General features: G+C 41.7%; 1 long non-coding RNA gene and 1 pseudogene across 1 annotated transcript; both read right to left on the bottom strand.

Moving 5' to 3' along the window:
- Positions 1 to 6,518: 6,518 nt before the first annotated feature.
- Positions 6,519 to 21,301, bottom strand: LOC134809918 (uncharacterized). Its single transcript, XR_010156708.1, has 4 exons — positions 16,360 to 21,301; positions 7,726 to 7,852; positions 7,049 to 7,138; positions 6,519 to 6,825 (listed from the first exon to the last, which is right to left on the bottom strand). It is a non-coding gene; the product is annotated as an uncharacterized LOC134809918 (long non-coding RNA).
- LOC129143913 (small nucleolar RNA SNORA70) lies at positions 13,176 to 13,285 on the bottom strand (annotated as a pseudogene).
- Positions 21,302 to 22,520: the final 1,219 nt, after the last annotated feature.

Raw genomic sequence — 22,520 nt, 5'->3', positions numbered from 1 at the left:
CATGGATGGTTGAATCCACACATGCAGAACCTATGGATATGGAGGTTCCACTGTACTTTTTTCTGTCCTCCTAACTACATATTGGTTTCCATTTTTGTCTTTATTAAATCTTAAATTGTAGTCATATTACAAATTCGATCTTTTCTATTGTTTCATTTTTTTCTATTTCTTGAACAGTACTCTGTTTCTGTTTCAATGCATTAGTATCCACTTATTTATGTTTACCAAAATATTATACAGTCAAATAATTCAGGAAGACTTTGAAAATTTAAAGTCAGCAGATTTGTATTAGCCTTAATTATATCATCTGTAATAAATCAGGTTATCCTGTCATTAGGATTAAATATTAAAATCTGTTTAAGACATCTTAAAGAATATTTGAGATATTATATATACTTAATATGGATATTTGTTTTCTTCCCTTCATTTTCTGATTTATTTTAGCCTTTTCATTTGTGTGGTTTTATGTATCTTACAGTTACATAAACTCCTTAGTATCTGGAAACTTGTCTTATTTTAATGTACCATTCATCTCCTTAGCACAATTTCTTACACATATATGTTCTACAAATGTTTATTAAATGAATTAGTGTCAACTACATGCATGCTTTATTCATTAAACTGTCAAAGGATTGATCTGCTTTACGGCTTTGTCAAACTATAGAACTTTAATTCTTTTGCCATATTTTAAAAATAATACATGTTTAGGTAATAAAATCAATATTCATACTCATAAAATAACAGATTGTAAAAGCATTGCAGGCTAACCACATACATTTTGGAAAAGAAACTGAAATTAATTCTTAAATTCTTTCAAATTCTTCATCTTATTTACTCTTTTTATAAAGTAAATGTTTATCTTGTATTTTAGTTTTAAGCTCTTAGAATCTTCAACAATATAGTTTTTTGTACATAAAATATTTAAATCAACTTAATCTATGTACATGTTTCAAGTAAAATTACATAAAATGCAACAATGCATTTATTTTTCTATTCATATTTTTCTAATAAATCTTGTAAATTTAAATAATTATTTTAGTTAAGGCTATGAAATTCTACCTAGGCAGGTTAGGGGTTAATTTCCCAATTTATATGCAAACTGAACAATTTTCTCTGGGCTCTTTATCATTTCATCTTTCCACTTAACTTTCTCTATTATAACCAAATAATATTTATTGTATTTTGCCCCATTTAAACTAATGAATAAAAATTTCCCTCAGTGTAAACTCTATGTTGATGTTTCAAATAGAATATTTTATTCCCTGTGTGTTTTGAGTAGTAGCACCTTTAATGTTTTATCTATTTATATTTGTACAAGGCATATTAAACATCTGAAATGAACACAGTACTAATTAGCATAAAGTCAATGTTAGCCTTAGACTTTACAGGTAAGTCTACAGAATACAGAAAGAAAAAATATAATGTCATATGTACTTCTTAAACAGTTGTATCAGTGGAAAAACTGATGATGCATTCATGTTTTCCCCAATATTCAGTGAGGAGAGCAAAAATGAGTAATAGGAAGGCAAGAAAAAATATTAACTGTGTCACTGTAACAGGCACTAGACGATGAGGTCATAGAATGTATTTATCTTTATTTATTCAGAAATTAGCTCCATACCTAGCACATAAACACTCCCATCTCAGGTCTCAGTTCACTTGTGCTTCTGTAACAAAATAGCTGAGAATGATAAAAACAGAAACTTGTTTCTCACAGTCCAGGAGGCTGAAAAGTTCAAGACCATGGTTCTGGCAGGTTTGGCACCAAGTGAGGTCCCAGTTTCTGCTTCTAAAATGGTAACTTGAATGCTGTGGCCTTACATTAGCTAGTTCCCTTCAGCCCTTTTGTAATGCACTAATCCCATCTATGAGTACAGAGTCCTCATGGCCTAATTACTCCTAAAAGCCTGACTTCTTAATACTATTGCATTGAGGATTAAGTTTCAAAATGGCTTTTAGAGGGGAGACAAACATTCAAGCTAAAGTATAATAATCCATAATTTTAGAATGAATGAACAAAAAGTCACTTGCATTTAAATGTGAAAAGGTAGATACTTTCGGTGTCAGTTATTTTCTGTACAATTGTCATTATTCCTCATAAAAATTCAGGGCAATCAGTTGGCTTTCAATTAAATTTACACATTAGTTATAAACATTTTAAATGTTAACTCTGTTTCTACCCATTTTAAATGTTAACTCTGTTTCTACCCTTCATGATATTTAATATGTATATTAATTTTACAAGAATTACTTAAATAGTTTTCTTCCAACTTTCTAATTCTCTTTCCCTTGTTGAAATGAGCAAACACACAAAATATCAAGTGACAGACAATGCATTGCTAATGTCTTACTTTGGTAAGATACTTTCATTAGTATTTCGAATAGAACTGAGATTTTTATTTTTATATATTTTTTAACCAAACCTCACTCATATTATAGATGATCTAAAGTATTAATGTAATACAAAACCATTGTATTTCTTGGCACAAGGAAAAAATGTGGGTCATGTCAAACACCTGCAATGACAGTAAAATCATGTCACAAATAGATAAGCTAATTATGTTGAAAAATGATTATGCACACACTATGTAAAGCATTGTCCTTTTCCTCTGTTGGAGGGCATTTATTCATAGACATCATGTGTACTTTCTTCCCAAAGGGTAAGGTTGACCTAGAACCCTATGGACGACCCTTTATAGTTAAGCTTGCCAACTACTTGTCAGAAATGATTAGTGAGAAATGTTGGAAAGAAAATCTCCCCTGTTGATAACAGGGGGCAAATAGAAGATGCCCTGAAGTTGTCATAAGGAATCACATTTTTTTCAATAAGAATATTTTTTATTTGATAATATCTAATATCACAGATCAACCTTTATTTATACATATTCTAGACATGTATTGAACTTGACAGGTTTCAGTAATAGAAAATTCTGTGGCAACTCACAAAAGAGTATGTGTGCATTGTAATCATTTTTATTATAAATAACTGTGTCTTTTCTTGATAAAATGAAGATATAATAAATCATGATTTCCCCTCAATCATATCTTTTAGAAACTGAGTTTATGTGTCTTTGGATTTATAATAATCCCAAACTCACATTTTATGTTAAAATACTCATTAAAATGCGATAATTTATTACAACTTTATTTTGGATTATATTCTGAATGTCTTACAACATAAGAGCTAAAGAATGCTATACATTTTTTGAAACAGATTTATATAAGCCTCACAGTCTGTATTATGAAATCAATATTAATGTTGGAGTAACATTTTGATCTATTAGATTCATAAAATTAGTGAGAATTCTTCAGTATTATTTTGAATCCTCTCTTTATATCTCTTAATAATTCAGATAACACTGATTTGAGCTACAGGAAAATGTAATATGCATTGTGTTTGAACAAAGTGTGTTATAATTTTGGATATACATCAACCTATACTGCATCCCTATGTTGTGTAAGACTGAATATCCTAGATCATATTGGATTATTACAGTCAATAATATTTTACATTAAACATCAAAAAATAATATGGCATTCATTTATAACCCAGAAAAATGAGTAACTCCCTGGAGAAATTTAGTTTTCATTGCTCCTTATGCTAATAACTTTAAAGTTCAAATGCTAACTTTCTATCTCCATTTTATTTAGAATGTATAATAAATCTTTCATGAAAAAAGATGGATTTCTATTTTTTTTCTTTTTTTTTTTGAGATGGAGTCTCTCTCTGTTGCCCAGGCTGGAGTCCTGTGGCGCGATCTTGGCTCACCACAAGCTCCACCTCGTGGGTTCACACCATTCTCCTGCCTCAGCCTCCCGAGTAGCTGGGACTACAGGCACCCGACACCACGCCTGGCTAAATTTTTTTGTATTTTTAGTAGAGGCGGGGTTTCACCGTGTTAGCCAGGATAGTCTCAATTTCCTGACCTCGTGATCTGCCCGCCTTGGCCTCCCAAAGTGCTGGGATTACAGGCATGAGCCACCACGCCTGGCCTCTATTTTTGAAAGTTACCTTTTGTCGTTTTTTTATCTGCAGTAGTGTGGATTAGAAACCTGGCTCAGTCCTACCACTAAAATAATTCTTAAAAGTTGGATGAAACATTAAAAAAATCTTGCTTTAGTGTCACAACGATCAGGCAAGAAGACAACAATTTTACGAAAATTAAGATTTTACCTTGAGAGCATTCTCTGGTCCTGATAAGGATGAGGCCATGTTTCTTGGGATTGTAAAAAGCAGGGGACCAGAGACAAAGCTCAAAGTCCAGCCAAACTGGAAGTGTAGTAAGAGAACACTCTTACACTATTGGTGGGAGTGTAAATTAGTTCAACCATTGTGGAAGACAGTATGGTGATTCCTCAAGGATCTAGAACTAGAAATACCATTTGAGCCAGCAATCTTATTACTGGGTATATACTCAAAGGATTATAAATTATTCTACTATAAAGACACAGGCACACGTATGTTTATTGCAGCACTATTTACAATAGCAAAGACTTGGAACCAACCCAAATGTCCATCAATGATAGACCGGATAAAGAAAATGCGGCATATATACACCATGGAGTACTATGCAGCCATAAAAAGGATGGGTTTGTGTCCTTTGCAGGGACGTGGTTGAAGCTGGAAGCCATCATTCTCAGCAGACTAACACAGGAACAGAAAACCAAACACCACATGTTTTCATAAGTGGGAGCTGAACAATGAGAACACATGGTCACAGGGAGGGGATCATCAGGGAGGGGCTGTAGGGGGTGGGGGCCTAGGGGAAGGATAACATTAGGAGAAATACCTAATGTAGGTGACGAGTTGAAGGGTGAAGCAAACCACCATGGCACATGTATACCTATGTAACAAAACTGCAGGTTTTGCACATGGACACAGGGAGAGGAACATTACACACCAGGGCCTGTTGGGGGTGGAGGGCAAGGGGAGGGAGAGCATTAAGACAAATACCTGCATGTGGGGCTTAAAACCTAGATGACGGGTTGATAGGTGCAGCAAACAACCATGGCACATGTATACCTATGTAACAAATCTGTATGTTCTGCACATGTATTCCAGGACGTAAAGTGAAATATAAAAAAAAAAGAATGCCCTTTTCTGGGGTTCTCACTAATATGACCTGGGTAACTTGAAAATCCTCAAGACAGAAATTTAAAGTGATCTCATTCTGTTTATAACCCTGGGCCCTTGGTACAAACAAATTTATATAATCCTTTTGGGAACCCTATTTCAATTCTATCCTAAAATTATTTGCATAAATATACTTCCATTAGTTAGGAATTGACAGTAAAACAAAACAAAACACACAGAGAAAGATGGTGCATGAAAAGAATATAGGAGGAAAACAGGGAGATAAAAGAATCACATGAAGAAAGACTCCACATACTGGAATTATAAGAATGTATAACAAGTTTGAATTAAGTAAGAATTAAAATGAATGATTTAAAAGTTTAATTCAAACAATAGTAAACACACAACTGACACATTCATAATATATTAGAGATAGCTAAAGTGAGAATAACCACATAATGTAAAACATAGTTAAATTCACTGTGACTATTAAGAGATGTATAAAAATGAACAATAAAGAGAAAGGATTAAGTGATATGAAAGACAGAATGAAAATGACTATCATATATTAAACTGGAATCTAAGATATTCATTAGTGAAATTCACTGACATACCTAATGAAAGACATCAAATTCTCAGATTCAGGAGAAATAAGACATTACACTCAAGATACATAAGATGAATTCATTCCTCGGCACACCTAAGTTTTCATCATAACCTGTACCTTCAATCATCTTCATTCTTCCTGACCTGATCTATTTTTCTCATCGTATTTACCACCTTCAAACATATGGTACATATCCTATTTACTTTGGGTATCTTATATTACAATATAATCTCAAAACAGATTTTGTTGATTTGATTTACGAGATGTAACCAAAGGGCCTAGATTATCTTTATAGCATAGTATATGTTCAAAATTTATTACCAAATAAAGTACATTTATGAAAGGTGAAGGAGAATATAAAACAGAGGGAAGATCTTCAGAACTACCACAACAAAATGACACATAACTTAAATGTCAAAATACCAACACTGATTTCTTATCAACAGCAATAAAAAGTAGGAAAAAATTTGGAAAATATCCTCAATGAGTTTAGACACACTTCTATACATTAGAGGTTTATAAAACACAAAAACTCCTTTTATAAATGAGTCAAAATAATGACATTTTAGACAAAGAATAACAGAAAATTTATCATCCAAAAGCACCTTCTAAAGAAATCTCAAAAGACAAATTTCAAACAAAGGAAAATGATCACAGATAAAAGATTTGGGATAAATAAATAATGAGAAAAATAGAATATATACGGGAGGTATAAAAAAGAAAATAAAATTTACTTCAATACAAAATTGAAATGTGTAAAGATGTTTTGGTGGGGGTCTCCATTGCTCTTCAGCTTTGATTATTTATTTAAAAAACTCTCAGAACTCAGAGAAGCAATTATACTCATGTTTATCATTTATTAAAACAAAAGGATGCAGATTCATATCAACAAAGGAAAAAGATTCTCAGGGCAAATTCCAGGAGACTCCAGGCACAAATTTACAAGTGTCCATCACAGCAGAATCACATGCAGATACACTTCAATCTCCCAGTAATGCTGCATACAACCACATGTGAATTATTGGCAATTAAAGCAGCTTATTTATTTTTTGATGTCCCAGGTTTTTATTGGTGGTTAATCACATAGGCATGCAATGCCCACGTGGCAAAACTCAGCAAATTCAGCTTCCTTTCCATGATCCCTCTAGAACAAAAGCAGGCATTCGGCATAAATCATATCTTAGAATAAACGTATCTGGTTAAATTGATACCACATGGTTCAAATAAATACAGCATGACTCAGGGCCTCAGGCATATAAAGTCAGTCATTCACCATAAACCCAAGGCCTCAGATATACAAAAACACTCTTCATGGTAAGACTGTTTCCAGAACTCAGAGGCTAGCTAGTCCTAAAAACAAACCTTACCTTTGAATGTGCGGGGTTGAAGAAACCCTGGCCTGCTGAGTTAACACATTCTTCCCTAATCCATATTTATTGTCCCTGGTCTAATCTCTCCTGTAGCAAAACAAGCATATTTTTCTGAGCATCTACATTGAATACAGCATTTATATGACAGTAACAACAGTAATATTAACATGAATATGCCTAGCATTTTATGGACACAGTGTAGGGTAAAGATTGATTTTTAAAAATTACTAATGCATCCTACAAGGCCATTACATACACTTTAATATTTTGTACAAACCAAATTACTCATTCCTCCTCTCAATCTGCTTTTATTTTTACCTTTTGATAAATCTGTGCAGAACTATTTAGCATTGAAATTAGATAATGGTTAGCTAAATTCTGTTTTCTCAGGCCATTTATTATTCACCCAGATTACATTCTGAAGAGGCTTTAACTCAATATCTTAATATATTTGATTATCAATATAAGCATTATATAACTTATCTACATAAGATAGTTGAATCTTACCAACAATACCAGTGTAATGTCATATTGCAGTATGGTCATGTTACAATTCAGTTTTATTACAGAAAAAGTTATTAAGAACGATAGAGCTATTTGCTACAGCTACTCAACATAATTGGTTCTTGTCTTTATACCATATAGTATTATAAATAAGTGTTATTGCTACTCACCATGATTTGATTATTTCTGGGTTTCTAATGGGTTGTGGACTTAGCCAGTCACCCTGTCTCAGTTCACAGGCCCTAATTGACAATGGTCTCTACTATATGCTGTCATACACCAGGATACACTCCCTTCCTATAGACAAGACACAAGAATAAGAATAGTTTATATCTCTGCTACCTATACTACAGGATGTCTTATCCTTATCTATTCTTGGGGCAATGGCAATAACAATGAATTAATATAAATTATGAGTGACCTCAGAGATGGGGTCCCTAAGATTATATAAATGTGTCCTTCTGCATCTAAGAAGAACCATTGCCCTATGGTTATTTAGGCCTCAATCTGCGTTAAAGTGATAAAGTGATGCTATTGAGTCATAATACAAGCTCATTACCGGTGCCGGGTCCTAGCATTATCCATCATTAATTGTTGAGTCTACCTTACCCAGTTCACTGAAACTTCATCATTTTTTCCAGGTTGAATCCCATCCCTTCCTCTCTCATAGATGAGAATTCCCTCTAATCTATTTATTTTAGTTAATAAGTCTTCTTTCCTTAAAAGCCATTCATGATTAAAAATGAATTCAGCTTTTCTCACAATGCCTAGATCAGCATCTATCTCCCTGAAGGTTTTTTTCTGTTTGTAGGCCAATGCTTAACCCAAGATGGTTGTTGTCATTGTGTACTAGATTTAACTGGAATGAGGAACCATGTTTTACACTCCAGACTGTTTGGTTCTCAGTATGAGGATAAAAATAAGAAAAAACAAAATAACAAACAAGCAACAACAAAAAACAAGAGTTCTCTACAATTTTCAAGAAACAGAAGAGGAAGAAATGCTTCTCAATTCATTTTATGAAGCAAGCATGACACTTAAACAGAATAAGACAAAGATGATAAAAAAAAGAAAAGGAAAAAAAAACACAAAACTTTAGACCAATGTAACCTAGATGCAAATCTACAAATATACCCTAGATGCAAAATCCTCAATAACTTGAATACGACACTATGTAAAAAAGTGACACACATGATCAAGCCATGTTTATTCCAGAAATGCAAGACAGTTTCAATATTTAAAAAAATCTAATAATATAGTTCATCATATTAATATTCTAAAATAGGAAAACGCATGATCATTTCAATAAATGCAGAGGAAAAAGACAATATTCAACAGTTACTTGTGATAAAAATTCAGCAAACCAGAAATAGCAGAAAATTCCTTCATCTTGATAAAGAGCATACAAAAAATCCATCATATTTAGCTGTGAAACACTGAATGTTTTCCACATGTATGCTCAGGAATAAAGCAAAGATGTTTGCTTTTATCACTCTTTTTCAACATAATACTTAGAGTTCTATCCAGTTTGTAAGGAAAAAAAGGGAGAATAAAATAAATGCAGATTGGAAAGAAATAAGTAAAACTGTTCCTATTTGTAAATAATATGATTATACATGTAGAAATTTATACAGCATTTAGGAGAGAGAACGAATGTAGAAAAGCGAGAGGAAGGGGGAGGCAAAAACAAAGGGGAAGGAGAAAGTAAAAGAACAGTGGAAGGAGAAGCAGTGTCTCACAAAATTAAGAAGGATTTAGCAAGATCAGGACAAAAGGAAAAAACAGGTTTCCCGATATTTTTAACTGCATTTCAATAGCTTTCCAAACATAAATATTTCTCAGGTAGTTGAATGCTTTGGTCAATTTCGAGAGTGATGGAAGGCTGTTTTAATGAATTTATAGTGGCCTTTTGTGTAGAGGATTTGCTGGTCTTTTCAAGTGACCATAGTCCACATTGATGGGTTGATTGAATATGGAAACCATCTTGAACTCCCAAGATAAATGCCAATTAGTAATGATATATTTTACAAACACACATGCATGCACACACATACACACACAGACATGAGAGGATTTAATTGGATAATCGTTTGCTGAAGTTTTTGAAATCTAAATTCATCATCTAAATACATATTTGTCTACAGGACATTTTCTTGTAATGTCTTTTTTATGGTTTTGGTATGGGGATAATGGTAGACTCATAAAACATGTTGAAAAGTGTTTCCTCTTTTTTATTTCTTAAAGTTTTGTGTAAAGTATAAATTATATCTCCTTAAATATTAGTAAAATTTGTCAGTTAGTTTATCTAGGTGGGTATTAATAAATTTAAAACATATATATAGGAATGTTCATGTTATTGCTTTCTTTTTGAGTTTGCCTTAGTAGTTAGTCTCTTTTGAGGGATTTGTACATTTAATCTAAATTAACTAATTTACATTTATAAATTTCATCATGGTATTCATTTAGTTATCCTTAAACTATTGTAGGACAATGGAAATGTTACTTCTATCATTCTTTTTTTTGTTGTTTATTTGTTTTGAGACAGAGTCCCGTTCTGTAGCCCGGGCTTGAGTGCAGTGGCCTGATCTCCACTCACTGCAAATTCCACCTCTCAGCTTCAAGCAATTCTTGTGCCTCAGCCTCTCGAGTAGCTGGGAATACAGGCATGCACCATCACGCTCAGCTAATTTTTGTATTTTTAGTAGAGACAGGGTTTCACTATGTTGGCCAGGCTGGTCTGGAACTCCTGACCTCAAACGATCCGCCTGCCTTGGCCTCCCAAAGTGCTGGGATTACAGGCATGAGCCACCACCCCCAGCCACTTCTATCATTCTTAAAATTTGTAAATTATTTATTTCCTATTATTTTCTCTTTAGTCTGGCCAGAGATTTAACAATTTTATTGACCCCTTCAAAGATCTAAGTTTAGTTTAATTTACTTAGCTATATAATTTTTCTCCATTTAATGTTGTTTATTTCTTCATTAACCTTTATTATTTTCTTCCTTCTGATTGCCTCAGAATTAATTTGTTCTCATTTTTATAATAACAAGTTGGAAGCTTTCATCATAATTTCAAGGTAATTTTTCTTTTCTAATGCAAGCTCTTAATGGGATAGATTTTTCCCTAAACACAGAAATTTCCACATTTTGATATGTTATACTTTTTAAAATTTCTCTTACTTTTGGCTAGGTTCATGTTTAAATATACATATGTGCAAGTATATTTTCCCTTGATTTATATGGATTTAGAGGTTAAAAAAAGGCAAAAAAATTATTTTGGAAATTTCTAGGAGACTTAGTTCACCATAATTGTTACATAATTGTGCACATGTTGCAAGTAATGTATTAAGAAAAGTATTTATATCTGTATACATTTGGTACTTAAAGATGAAATTAATGCGCAGTTGTCTAACTATAATAATTTCCTTATAATCACACTAGTTTTCCTTTGGTTCCACAAGATGATGAACCTCACTGTAGTGTGACCAAGCAAAATGAGGTACAAAAACAGTCCAATTAATGTGAAAATATCTCAAATTCATATGAATTTTTAAAATATTTTATATGTAAATTAAATTAGAAATTAAATATATAATATATTTTACTTCAGAAATATTTGCTTGCCTTTTGGGACTCAAAGTTCAAAACCTTCTATTGTCATCTTTAAATAACTAATTTTTAAGTTAATTTCTACTTGGTTCTATGAAAATACTACCACACAATGTGGACATAAAGAAAACATTTACAGAAAAATTGTCCATATGGACACATTTTAAGCAGATGATCTAATTAGCATAGTAGCCACCAAACTGGTAAATAAACAGTTTTGTTGATTTGCTGCTTAATCAGCATCTACTCAGAATTCTGTAATATTGTTTAGTAAAACAGTTTATTTCAATCCATGAATGTATTTTATAAATTTATGCCCGGTAAACTTCCAGGTAAACCATCGAAATATTAACTGTTTTCTACAAGTGATGGTCTTTTTTTTTTTTTTAAGATGCTTTCTATAGTGAATTGATGAGAGTTAATGAAGACTAAAATGCTTATTCTGTAATAAAAGCCAATGCTGGCATGCTGATATATAATCTCTATAGATCAAAAAATATTCAGGCCTTATTCTCAGATTTTTAATAGTGGCACTAAGTGGTCTTAAAAATTTATTATTTAGACACCTTATCCTATATTTTAAAAACATTTTCTTAGTATACTGTGGATGTTATACAAGTCATATAATGGATAGATAATTTCTTACGTAAATTTACAATATAATTTTTTTAAATAAAACTTGTGAAATTATTTTCAAATGTTATAAATGTTAATCAGTTTTGTTATATTGGTTCCAATATTTCTCATATATGGAAAATGTCATTTTCTCTGGGAATTAATATTTGGAGCTGCTGTTTAAGAAAAACCATGTTTGATGTTGGAAAATGCTATGTCCGGTATAACTATAGATGTTTGGAAAGCAGCTCAGTTATGCTAAAGATAAAGAAAGGAGAGAAAAATGACAGAAGGGGAGGTTTGAACAAAACAAAATAATACCTGAAAATGTTGAATGGATATGTAATATTTGTGAATGTTTATGTTCTCTATTTCACCATTATTTAAACATTTATATTCTCAAAGGGAGACAATAATTATATTTTGAAATCATTTTATTTTTTTACAGAGTGCTGCATTTTTTCTTTTCAATTTCAATTTGGTGAGCAAGCAAAATCGGTCAGAATATTATACATAATTAGGTTTCCTTTTTGAGATTTGTTGAAACTCTTTATCCTTTATGTATGTATTTCAAGTAGTATAATAAAAAAGAAATATAAAATGATTAGATATACATAAAAGTATTGTAGATTATGTTTTTGATATTTTCTTTCTTTTAATATATTTTGCAGATATAGCCATTCCAGATTATGATTTCACAAACTAAGATGATTCTCAGTAGGGAAGCGTTACTGCATGTCGTTTTCATCAAAGGGAGCTTAGTTTATTTGCCTGTCTGAATATTGACATTATATTACTAATTTACACATTGGGGAAAGGGTCAAGAGAACTCCAAATTTTTGTTGACTTGATATTAACCTGAAAGGGGAATGTTAATAACTGACAAAATATTTCCACAGTAGTTAGACATCAAGATAAAGTTGTGTTTTTTAATCTACTGCATATTGTTGAATTATTTAAATAGATAGATAGATTGATTGATTTATTAGATGTACAGGAAATAGAATTCATTGGTGGGCTGAGTAAAGAGGGGGCAGCTCTTTTCTAATGCAGGGCTAGCTGCTTGTCCAGGGGCCCATGATTCCAGGGCTATATCTAGCCCCACAGCCATCCAGGATGAGTTGTTTCTCAGCCAACAAGTCTTAAAATGTATATGCATTTAACTTAGTAAAATCGCACTTGTTTGAGATGTGGCTTTTTGGGCATTCACTGAACTTGAACTTGGCCCTAAATAAGGCCTCAGTCACATGCTCCAGGTTTTGCAGCTTGGTATGGATGAACATGGCCAATGTAAACTCTGACCTCTGGGTCCTGAGGCTTTCCAAAGGCATACTACATCCGGTCTTAAACCTAGACTAGGGAAAGCACTAGATCCAAGACATAAATGTCCAATGGCTGTTGTACACAAGGAACAGGCTGCTGTACACTACCTAGGATGCTGCTGTTTGCAGCCCTTGCACACCAGGCCCCATGAGAAAAAGAGCTGCGTGGCTTAATTGATTGTAGAAATTATTTTATATATTAAGTTTTTGGGGATTAGTATCTTTTATTCAAGATAGCTAAATGTAATTTATATTAGACCATATACAGTAAGTTGTAAATTATAGAAGTTGTGCATATCAAAATCATATTCAGTGGGCAATATGGCCTTTAATATAATAAAGTTTATTGATAAAAATTAAAATAAAATAATGTGGTTTTGTAGTGCTCTTGTATGTTAACTAAAACAAATTAATAAAACCTATGAAACCCATAATCATTTAAACTATCTACTTACACTTTGGGAGGCCAAGGTGGGCAGATCACCTGAGGTCAGGAGTTCAAAACCAGCCTGGCCAACATAATGACATCCCATCTTTACTAAAAACACAAAAATTAAACAGGCGTGGTGGTGCATGCCTGTAATTTCAGCTACTCAGGAAGCTGAAGCAGGGAGAACTGCTTGAACTCGGGAAGGGGAGGTTACGGTGAGCCAAGACTGGGCCACTGAACTCCAACCTGGGCGACAGAGGGAGACTCCATCTCAAAAAAAAAAAAAAAAAAAACCACAACAAAAAAACTATCTACTTAAATACCATTTTATTAAAATAAATATTTTTCTGTGATCTTAGGTTTGTTTTGTCTCAACACTATAAATAGTGTATTGGTTGTCTCAAAGTGTTAAATAGAAGCATATTTTAGGGCATTGCTGAAATATCTACCAACTTTTCTTACTCTAAGTTATGCAATGGTGTATTGATTATTGCATTGGAACTTGTTAAGCAGTTTGTATGTCTGAAAAACCAAGGTTCAGAGGTATGTAGGTTAAATCCGGCAATCAAATATCACAGAGATATTTCAGAATATTATTTTTGTATACCAGAAAATACTTTTCAAAAAAAAAAAAGTAAGGTCATTAGGAAGGCATTGTAAAGTTAATCTTTTCCAGCAAAGCTATTACATTTATTTTTCTGGAGTTCTTTAGTTATAAAAAGCAGAATGTAGTTATAGGATCTAGTCAGCATTAAATTGATTAAAAAAATGAAAAACACTTTCATCTTTAAATAGATTAACAATTAAGCATGTTGTTTATGTTGTCCCACTGATATACTAGAATATGCTACATTCTTTGGGGCATCTTTTAGACCATAGGGCTAAAATTTTGAGAATCACAGGAGACAATTAGGAGCTCAGCACAAAGCAAAATGTTATGAATCAGGAAAATAAATAGAACAGAGATCAAAATTAGATAGATGCAGAATTGGAATGATACTGAAAACAAGAGAGGGAACTGCAGAAAATACTATGGCAGATCATTCATTCCTTTGAATGGTGAAAGTAGTTAATACAATGGCTGACAATTGAAATGAAAAACCAGACCCAGATGAAAAAATGCAAACCAGTAAACTTGCCTAGTCCCATTATTTTACTCAATTGTAGGAAATACATGGAAAAAAAGTTGTTCATTATGAATCCTTTTTTCTAACGTAGGAAGAAGGCACCACTACATCTTTCTCATTTTTTTACTCAAATGTTTGTGTTTTCTCATAGAACTTACAATTTTAATTTATTTTTCAATATATGGTGCCCGTACAGTCTAGTTAGATTCATAGTTGCAATGTTTCATGTGGTATATTTGCTCCCTATGGAATAGAACATAACATTAATCTCTAGATGTGTCACTAGAGAGATTTGTATATATCCACATAAATCTACAGTTGCAACAAGAAAAATTATCCAGTGAAAATTTTGTGACATGAATGTCTTTCAACTTTTTAAAAAGTAAAGAGAAAATGATGAAAAAATATGAGTTGGAAATCAGAATGAACAAATCATGAAAACATAGTGTACCCCTTCAAAAAGTTTGAAAATTAGGAGAAATTGGTAGAACAGCTGTATTATCATTTACAAAAATGTTTCTCTACCTATAGAACAAACAATTACTTTGTCCTCTAATTTCCAAATAACTTACAGAACATTTCTTTCCTACTGTCATTGGAAAGGCAGGCTGGCAGGCTGAGTTCATAGCCCAATTGGTTCCTCACATCAAATGATTCCCTTTATTATTTCCTTATTTTCTCTTTAATTCTGGCACTCCTTCATGATTGAACTTACAGATGTTCTTTTGTCTACTAATCTTCGAGTAAGCCTGTGCTCTCTATAACTTTCAGTCTCAATTTCCTTCTACCATCAGCCTTTTGTCTAAACATTCTTATTCTGGTTTGTTTCCCTGAACTCTTGACATCAATCTCTGTTCCTTCAATATTATGCTTCTTCTACTAGAAGCACTCTTACCCAGATTTCACCCATTTTCCATTTTACTCTTCTCAATCTCTGTGTCTGAGTTAATTGCTTCCTTAGGTTTCTATGTAGGATTGTCTCTCCATCTGTAATTTTTCTATATCTCTCATGTTAATATACCTATATCGTTTACTGAAAAATTTCTCCCTTAAAAAAAATCAATGTGTTGGTTTACTTTCTTAAAATGCCCTCATAAACTGCAAGGTCAAAGAAGGTAAGTATGATATTCGGATATTAATATCTACCACTTAATACAGAAAATATTCCAGCACTTGTATAGGTAGTATAAGACATAATTTTAGAACTCTAAAATAAAAACTCACAAATTGAATTTAAATATCCATTTCCTACTGCTATCTCCTTTTCCTTTTAACACACTAATATCATTTGGATCTGTGTCCCCACCCAAATCTCACGTCAAACTATAAGTCCCACTGTTGGAGGTGGGTCGTGTTGGGAGGCAATTAGATCATCGAGGGGTTTCTCTTAAATGGTTTGGCACCATCTCCCTGGTGCTGTTCTTGTGATAGTGAGTGAGTTAGTGTCAGTCTGGTTGTTAAAAGTGTATAGAACCTCCTCACCTCTCACTCTTCTTCCTGCTTCCAGCCATGTGAAGTGCTAGCTCTCCCTTCACCTTCTGCCATGATTGTAAGCTTACTGAGGCCCACACCCAGGCAGCCCCAGAACCAGCCGGGTTCTGCTCTCCGCGACTACCAAGCCACCGGTGAGAGAGCAGCCAACGGACACACAGGCAGATCTGTCCTCGACATCACCAGGGCGCCACTTTTGGGGAGACTCACCCGCAGAGCGTCCGCTCACGCCTGAGGCTGGGATCCCGCGCTGTCTCTCCTGCGATCTGTCTCAGGTTTCTTCCTCCTGAGGTGTCTTCCTGCTGGTGGACCCTCCGCGAATCCCGGCCTCCGGAGACCGTCCTGGTAACTGCCCTGTCCAGGACTGGTCACAGCCCCGACTCTGAACAAGCTCACACAAGGCTCCTGCTTAGCCAAGTCTCAGGGACCCATACCCAAGCAACGGTGGCGGTCACTGTGACCCAAGCAGCGGCTCGAGCCTCGCGCATGCGCACTGGCGAGGCCGACACCCGCCACACACCCTTACTCCGAAGAGTCAGGCTGCGGACCCTTTAAAACATGGCGGCGACGCGGCGGCTGCGGGGACTGGGGCGGCGGTGCTGGAGGTTGCGGCGCCGGCTGCGGCGCAGCCCGAGGCGGCGGGTGGGAAGAGGACTACCAGAGGGGCCTGCGGGAGACCCAGGGTCGGACCCACAGGAGTCCTGTCGTCAGGACCTCCTTGATCGGTCTTCTGCTTCGGTTCCCGGTGAAGGAGGAGCTTCGGGGTGCTGGCTGGGCTGCGCGGACTCCTCTTGGGCTTCGATGATGGATCCCACCGGGTGATCGGGAATGGGGTCACAATGCAGTGAGGCGGAAAGGGTCTCGCCGGGGCACGGAAAGATCCCCAGGGCCGCAAGGCGTGCTGTCGTCGGCAACGGCACTGACCCATGAGCCCACTGCCTCCCTCCTTCCTGGGTGGAGCAGGGGCCTGCCTTCATCTCCAAGGCCCGGGGGCTCCGGCATCCCGACGCGGCTTCCGGCGACACGGGCAAAGACAGACAGAGGCGAGTGCGAGCTGGAGCCCGTGTGACCACACGTGGCACTGACGTCCCCCAAGAGCACATGCAGTGAGCGTGTGTCTTTGAGGCCGTAGGGGGCGACGACGAGACGGACAGTGATGTCCAGGCGTGCGCCCGGGGGCCACTGGAGACCTGCCCCCACAAAGCGGAGGAAAAGCCAAGCGCACCTGCAGACCTGCGAGACAGGGCCTGCGCGCGAGTCCAGGCCACATTCAGGGAGGCCCGCCAGAGGAGCCGAGAGCTTTGGACCGAGTACACCCCACCCCCACGCCGCCACCGCCTAGGTACCCCTGACGCAACCTCCCCTGCACCCAGCCAAAACTCAGTCCCGTTGGCTCCCTGACATCCGTGGCAGCCAAAAGATTCAGTGCCAGAGGGCGCTTTCCCCAGGAGCGGAGCAACCGGTTGGCCCTCAAGGATCAGACAGGAAGTGCAGGTGGGATGCAACACCGCCTTTCCTGGAAGGCCAATGTGGGGAACGCTGGGCTTGCCTCCCCCTCTTCCTGGACCGAGCGCGCAGCCATCACTTGGGCCATGGAGACCAAGAGAGCTTCCCTGTCCCACACAGGTATGGAAGCCCAGAGCTCCAGGATCACCACACCTGCCCAATCATCCAGAAAGAGGTGTGGAGAGGGAAACGATCATGACACGGAAGCCCACGGGGTTTCTCCCTGATGGACTGGGAAGTCTTCTTTGTTGAAGACATTGAGCCAGACTAAGAAGCCGCCAGGCTTCTCAGAGACGGGGCAGACACAGCAAGAGGGAGGACAGAGCAGAGGCCAGAGCCCAGGCAGGATACGGGGCCATGCCACCACCACGGGCATCCGGGGAGGAGTGTCAAACGGGTGACTCGGCCAGGAAGGCCAGCCTTTGAGTGACAGAGATGCTTGCCCCATCCCCTTGCCGGCTTCCTTCTCCGTCCCTGCGTCGAGCTGTGGCCACATTTCTCGATGAGGGAGAGGGCGAGAGGCGTGAGAACCATCTTCTTGAAGGTCTGCGGGCACCCTCCTGCGGGTGGACAGTGAGCGCCTGGGAGGCCGTTGTCCTCGGTTGGAGAGCGGTCGTCTGCATCTAGCCTAGCAAAGAGGCTGCTCCGGATGGGGAGGGGACGAAAACCCCTGCGGTTCCGACGCAGATGCCCGCGTTGCCCAGGCCTTCACAGACCCCCAAACCGGAACCGCCGGGAAACCGACTGCCAACCGGCCACACGACCCAGGCAGAGACGCGGGGAGAGGCTGACCAGAAGAAAGGCCGACCTGCAAGAAACCCACCCTCCGGCGCACAGGGCACATGTGTCCCGAGGCACACGCACACACAGACGGACAGAGATAGAAAGAGAGGGCGACCGGAAGAGCGAGGAGGGAGGGAGGGAGAGAGAGAGAGGGAGACGTAAGAGAGAGACAGAAGTGGGCACACAGACACGCACGCGCGCACGCACGCACACAGACACACACACACAGACACACACACACACACACACACACACACCCAGGACGCACACAGACATACAGCAAGTAACACCCACCCCCAGGCAGCCCCTGAAGCTGCCGGGTTCTGCTCTCCGCGACTACGAAGCCACCGGTGAGACAGCAGCCCACGGACACCCAGGCAGACCTGTCCTCGACATCACAAGGGCGCCACTGTTGGGGAGACTCACCCGCACACCGTCCGCGCACGCCTGAGGCTGGGATCCCGCGCTGCCTCCCCGGCAATCTGTCTGAGATTTCTTCCTCCTGGGGTTTCTTCCTGCTGGTGGACCCTCCGCGAATCCCGGCCTCCGGAGACCGTCCTGGTAACTGCCCTGGCCAGGACTGGTCTCAGCCCCGACTCTGAGGCACGATCACACAGGGCTCCTACTTCGCCAAGTCTCAGGGACCCATCCCCAGGCAACGGTGGCGGTCACTGTGACCCAAGCGGCGGCTCGGGCCTCGCGCATGCGCACTGGTGAGGCCGACTCACCCGCCCCACTCCCCCCCCCCTTACTGGGCAGAGTCAGGCTGCGGACCCTTTAAAACATGGCGGCGACGCGGCGGCTGCGGGGACTGGGGCGGCGGTGCTGGAGGTTGCGGCGGCGGCTGCGGCGCAGCCCGAGGCGGCGGGTGGGAAGAGGACTACCAGAGGGGCCTGCGGGAGACCCAGGGTCGGACCCACAGGAGTCCTGTCGTCAGGACCTCCTTGATCGGTCTTCTGCTTCGGTTCCCGGTGAAGGAGGAGCTTCGGGGTGCTGGCTGGGCTGCGCGGACTCCTCTTGGGCTTCGATGATGGATCCCACCGGGTGATCGGGAATGGGGTCACAATGCAGTGAGGCGGAAAGGGTCTCGCCGGGGCACGGAAAGATCCCCAGGGCCGCAAGGCGTGCTGTCGTCGGCAACGGCACTGACCCATGAGCCCACTGCCTCCCTCCTTCCTGGGTGGAGCAGGGGCCTGCCTTCATCTCCAAGGCCCGGGGGCTCCGGCATCCCGACGCGGCTTCCGGCGACACGGGCAAAGACAGACAGAGGCGAGTGCGAGCTGGAGCCCGTGTGACCACACGTGGCACTGACGTCCCCCAAGAGCACATGCAGTGAGCGTGTGTCTTTGAGGCCGTAGGGGGCGACGACGAGACGGACAGTGATGTCCAGGCGTGCGCCCGGGGGCCACTGGAGACCTGCCCCCACAAAGCGGAGGAAAAGCCAAGCGCACCTGCAGACCTGCGAGACAGGGCCTGCGCGCGAGTCCAGGCCACATTCAGGGAGGCCCGCCAGAGGAGCCGAGAGCTTTGGACCGAGTACACCCCACCCCCACGCCGCCACCGCCTAGGTACCCCTGACGCAACCTCCCCTGCACCCAGCCAAAACTCAGTCCCGTTGGCTCCCTGACATCCGTGGCAGCCAAAAGATTCAGTGCCAGAGGGCGCTTTCCCCAGGAGCGGAGCAACCGGTTGGCCCTCAAGGATCAGACAGGAAGTGCAGGTGGGATGCAACACCGCCTTTCCTGGAAGGCCAATGTGGGGAACGCTGGGCTTGCCTCCCCCTCTTCCTGGACCGAGCGCGCAGCCATCACTTGGGCCATGGAGACCAAGAGAGCTTCCCTGTCCCACACAGGTATGGAAGCCCAGAGCTCCAGGATCACCACACCTGCCCAATCATCCAGAAAGAGGTGTGGAGAGGGAAACGATCATGACACGGAAGCCCACGGGGTTTCTCCCTGATGGACTGGGAAGTCTTCTTTGTTGAAGACATTGAGCCAGACTAAGAAGCCGCCAGGCTTCTCAGAGACGGGGCAGACACAGCAAGAGGGAGGACAGAGCAGAGGCCAGAGCCCAGGCAGGATACGGGGCCATGCCACCACCACGGGCATCCGGGGAGGAGTGTCAAACGGGTGACTCGGCCAGGAAGGCCAGCCTTTGAGTGACAGAGATGCTTGCCCCATCCCCTTGCCGGCTTCCTTCTCCGTCCCTGCGTCGAGCTGTGGCCACATTTCTCGATGAGGGAGAGGGCGAGAGGCGTGAGAACCATCTTCTTGAAGGTCTGCGGGCACCCTCCTGCGGGTGGACAGTGAGCGCCTGGGAGGCCGTTGTCCTCGGTTGGAGAGCGGTCGTCTGCATCTAGCCTAGCAAAGAGGCTGCTCCGGATGGGGAGGGGACGAAAACCCCTGCGGTTCCGACGCAGATGCCCGCGTTGCCCAGGCCTTCACAGACCCCCAAACCGGAACCGCCGGGAAACCGACTGCCAACCGGCCACACGACCCAGGCAGAGACGCGGGGAGAGGCTGACCAGAAGAAAGGCCGACCTGCAAGAAACCCACCCTCCGGCGCACAGGGCACATGTGTCCCGAGGCACACGCACACACAGACGGACAGAGATAGAAAGAGAGGGCGACCGGAAGAGCGAGGAGGGAGGGAGGGAGAGAGAGAGAGGGAGACGTAAGAGAGAGACAGAAGTGGGCACACAGACACGCACGCGCGCACGCACGCACACAGACACACACACACAGACACACACACACACACACACACACACACACCCAGGACGCACACAGACATACAGCAGGTAACACCCACCCCCAGGCAGCCCCTGAAGCTGCCGGGTTCTGCTCTCCGCGACTACGAAGCCACCGGTGAGACAGCAGCCCACGGACACCCAGGCAGACCTGTCCTCGACATCACAAGGGCGCCACTGTTGGGGAGACTCACCCGCACACCGTCCGCGCACGCCTGAGGCTGGGATCCCGCGCTGCCTCCCCGGCAATCTGTCTGAGATTTCTTCCTCCTGGGGTTTCTTCCTGCTGGTGGACCCTCCGCGAATCCCGGCCTCCGGAGACCGTCCTGGTAACTGCCCTGGCCAGGACTGGTCTCAGCCCCGACTCTGAGGCACGATCACACAGGGCTCCTACTTCGCCAAGTCTCAGGGACCCATCCCCAGGCAACGGTGGCGGTCACTGTGACCCAAGCGGCGGCTCGGGCCTCGCGCATGCGCACTGGTGAGGCCGACTCACCCGCCCCACTCCCCCCCCCCTTACTGGGCAGAGTCAGGCTGCGGACCCTTTAAAACATGGCGGCGACGCGGCGGCTGCGGGGACTGGGGCGGCGGTGCTGGAGGTTGCGGCGGCGGCTGCGGCGCAGCCCGAGGCGGCGGGTGGGAAGAGGACTACCAGAGGGGCCTGCGGGAGACCCAGGGTCGGACCCACAGGAGTCCTGTCGTCAGGACCTCCTTGATCGGTCTTCTGCTTCGGTTCCCGGTGAAGGAGGAGCTTCGGGGTGCTGGCTGGGCTGCGCGGACTCCTCTTGGGCTTCGATGATGGATCCCACCGGGTGATCGGGAATGGGGTCACAATGCAGTGAGGCGGAAAGGGTCTCGCCGGGGCACGGAAAGATCCCCAGGGCCGCAAGGCGTGCTGTCGTCGGCAACGGCACTGACCCATGAGCCCACTGCCTCCCTCCTTCCTGGGTGGAGCAGGGGCCTGCCTTCATCTCCAAGGCCCGGGGGCTCCGGCATCCCGACGCGGCTTCCGGCGACACGGGCAAAGACAGACAGAGGCGAGTGCGAGCTGGAGCCCGTGTGACCACACGTGGCACTGACGTCCCCCAAGAGCACATGCAGTGAGCGTGTGTCTTTGAGGCCGTAGGGGGCGACGACGAGACGGACAGTGATGTCCAGGCGTGCGCCCGGGGGCCACTGGAGACCTGCCCCCACAAAGCGGAGGAAAAGCCAAGCGCACCTGCAGACCTGCGAGACAGGGCCTGCGCGCGAGTCCAGGCCACATTCAGGGAGGCCCGCCAGAGGAGCCGAGAGCTTTGGACCGAGTACACCCCACCCCCACGCCGCCACCGCC

This window comes from Pan troglodytes, chromosome 3, assembly GCF_028858775.2.
Source record: "Pan troglodytes isolate AG18354 chromosome 3, NHGRI_mPanTro3-v2.0_pri, whole genome shotgun sequence".
Classification (NCBI taxonomy): domain Eukaryota; kingdom Metazoa; phylum Chordata; class Mammalia; order Primates; family Hominidae; genus Pan; species Pan troglodytes.
This window is presented reverse-complemented; position numbering and strand designations above follow the sequence as displayed.